Here is a 3,180-nt window from a genome sequence, read left to right on the forward strand (position 1 = left end):
CTGGGAGGCTTGCTGCAAAACAACCCCTTGGCATATGAAACGAAGCCTGGGTCTAAAGGGGATGTTCAGAGGCTTTTGTGGCAGTGCCAGACACAAGGCACCTTTGGACTGGGCTGTTCAGAAGCAGCTGGAACAAACTGGCTGCCTTTGAGCTTCAGTCAACTGCAGACAGCTTCCAGTCAAGTGTCTCCTGCTTATTGTTGCAAGTCACAGGAAAGCCATCCAGCCTCCTGGCTCAGTGCTGGCCCTTGCAAAGGGCTTGGGAGTTCTTTCCCTTGCTGACCAGTCCCTCACCACACTTCAGCCTTGGTGCATCTCTGGCTCTAGAAAGAGAAAAGTTTTCCTGGGAATAAAGCAAAGCATTTTTCTACCTATTTGCCTCCTCCCCAATAGTGTCAAGTTTGCAACAAAATCCAAAGAGAGAGCAGCTGAAAGAGGTAGAAATGAGGCACTACATCATGCCAGACACTTCCAAAAGCTTGGCTGTGGGAGGCAAAGACATGCTGAGTTTTCTTACCAAAAGATGATGCTGTCTATACATTTTGATGCTGATGTCTCATAATCAATGTATTGTTTTCGTGACATGGGAAAAGGTGAATGAGTAGATGGTGCTGTTGGAGCTGTGCTCACTGGGGCAGCAGCAGCTCTGGGGTGATTCCCTACGCAGCTGCAGTCAGCCCACGTTGCTCTCAGGGCCAGGTCTGAATGAACTTGGTGATGCTGATCAGAGGTGCACAGCTCTGTGTCCATGGGATAACCCCAGGGTTGTGGACTCCAGTTCTGTGGAGTTGCCGCTGCTTTGCATGAAAACTTCTAGGTAGAACTTGTCCTGTTGTATTTTTTTGCCATTCAAAGCATCATCTGCTATTTCTGGGTATTAATTGCATCATTAGACAGTAACTCACAAGAAGGGAAGATTCCACATGTATTTCCATTTTGCTTTCTTGCTGCTGCAGGTGAAACTGATTAACCTAGGAGATATTGATGCTCCCTTCACCTATAGCCCTTCAACTGCAAACGTGGGCTTCTGCTTCAAGTTTGCGCCCGAGGAAGACATTGTTGCACCAGGTGGGACCCAGACTGCTCAGATCTCCTTCAGTGCCACCGTAGTGTGGAGGTTTGAGGAAGAATTCCAGTTCAGTGTGGCTGGATCTCCTATGTCTGCACTCCTGACTATCAAGTAAGGATGGTCAAAGCCAGGCACGCGCCTGCACGTCCTCAGCGCAAGAGAAAGGGGCCCCTTCATGTGAGTGGTCCCAGCCCCTCCACGCGTGCGGGATTGGTGCCAAAAGCCAGACAACACTTAGCGGTGGATCGCACGGCTCATGCGTTAATGAAGAATGCAGCTAGCTGCAAGAATTAGTATGAATTGCAGGACACATTGGTCATCCACACTTTGAATGCACTTGCGGCCCTGGGTTCCTCCCGGGGCCACGCCCGTCTGAGCATTTCTTGACGATCAGTCGCCGTCCGGGTGCCACCACAGTGGTGCGGCTGGCGTCGCCTCGCAGGCCAGTTGACTGTGGTCAGCAGCGGAGACGATGCTGGCTCGCTGGTGCCCAGAGGGAAGGCGGTCAGGGGTTTAGCAAGGGATGCTTTTCCCTTGGCGGCCTCAATTTTTTCCCTGTGACCCAGCAGGCGTCATCATCGTCATGGCTGTCATCGTCATTGTTGCCGCGCAGGGACTTTATCCCCCTATATGCAGACTCAGGGACTGATCCATAGCTCCCCACTCCTGGAGTGAGCCACTGGGGCAGAGTTTGTCCTTGGGGCACCCATGCCACGGTATGGTGGTGGTGGGAGATGAGGAGAGTGAGAGACAGCGTTGAAAACATTGCCGTGGGCTGGGAGAACAGAGGGGGCAAGAGGGAGATGAGGTGCAGGCCTCACCCGTAGCCTCCCAGCCACGCAGGTGGCTGTCTGTGGGTGGGTACCACGGGGGTACTGTGCTGTGCTGCTGCGTGTGCAGGTGAGGCGAGAGCGCCGGGGACAGGGGTTCTGACCCCCTCCTCCCTTCACCTGCCCTGCTCCTCTTCTGTCGCGGTCTCGGGGTGCAAATAGCACCATGGCTTTTCTCTCTCTCCACCAAGGCCATCACGTGCCGCCACTTGGCTGGTCCCCCATCAGGGCTGTCTCTGCCACACTCCCTTTTTGGTTCTTGTCTCTGGGATGGGGCACTCCGTCTCTGCTTCTCTACCTCTGGCTTTGTTTTCCCCTGGCGCATGGGAGCCAGTGGGGAGGGAGGTGAGAGTAGTAGGTGGGAGAAGCTGGCTGGCTGTTGGCCTGTTGGCATGCCGCTTCTTTAGGAGCAGCATGGGCCGGGAGGTGTGGCCAAGCTTTGGCCTTGCAACCTCAGATCAGACATGGCGAGCCGCTGAATTTAAGCAAATTAGTCAGCAAGGGAAAAGAAACTAACAAGGATTCCATCAGTAATGGTGAGCAAAGAGGGAAAAGTCCAGGGCTGAAGTTCCCCCCGCAGTGGGGCACGGGACATGTGACGTACAGAAGCCCCCCTCCTGGGCAGCGCTCTCGGGGGACCCAAATCCTTGTGATCGAGGCCGCAGCCCGCAGACGGTGTGAGGCCAGTAGCGGCCCCCCAGCGCATCGGGCCCGGGGCTTCTCAGAGTCAGGTTGCTTGGGAATGCAGCCTAAACCGGATGGTAAACTTCATCTAAGGTTAAATACTGGCATGAGACCGATAACCAACAAGAATCGTAAGGGAAAGTCGAAAAGAACTTTGAAGAGAGAGTTCAAGAGTGTGTGAAACCGTTAAGAGGTAAACGGGTGGGGCCTGTGCAGTCTGCCTGGAGGATTCAACCCAGCGAGTTTCATTCATCTGGCGCAGGTTTGGCGGGTCCTCGCCTCCGCCTCCCCTCCGTCGCCCGGGTAAACCCCATCCGTGGTAGCGCCGTGGCGGGGGGCGTCGCTTCTCCCCTCGCAGGGGGTAAGCGTCCTCAAAGCACAGCATTTCTCGCAGGGGTGCAGGGACTGGGCTCGCTGGCCCCCGGCCCTGCTGTCAACCGGGGCGGACTGCGCTCAGTGCGCCCCGACCGCGCGGCGCCGCTGGGCTGGGCTCACAGGCCGCGCTGGGGCGCCCGGGGTCCGCAGCGATGTTGGCTACCCACCTGACCCGTCTTGAAACACAGACCAAGAAGACTAGCACGTGCGCGAGTCAGGAGC

The 3,180-nt window shown here is 55.9% G+C and overlaps 1 non-coding gene across 1 annotated transcript; it reads left to right on the forward strand.

Annotated features, from left to right (window-relative positions):
• Positions 1 to 1,298: 1,298 nt before the first annotated feature.
• On the forward strand, positions 1,299 to 1,451 carry LOC134413971 (5.8S ribosomal RNA). The gene has a single exon (XR_010026626.1). It is a non-coding gene; the product is annotated as a 5.8S ribosomal RNA (ribosomal RNA).
• Positions 1,452 to 3,180: the final 1,729 nt, after the last annotated feature.

Source organism: Melospiza melodia, unplaced genomic scaffold, assembly GCF_035770615.1.
Source record: "Melospiza melodia melodia isolate bMelMel2 unplaced genomic scaffold, bMelMel2.pri scaffold_62, whole genome shotgun sequence".
Lineage (NCBI taxonomy): Eukaryota > Metazoa > Chordata > Aves > Passeriformes > Passerellidae > Melospiza > Melospiza melodia.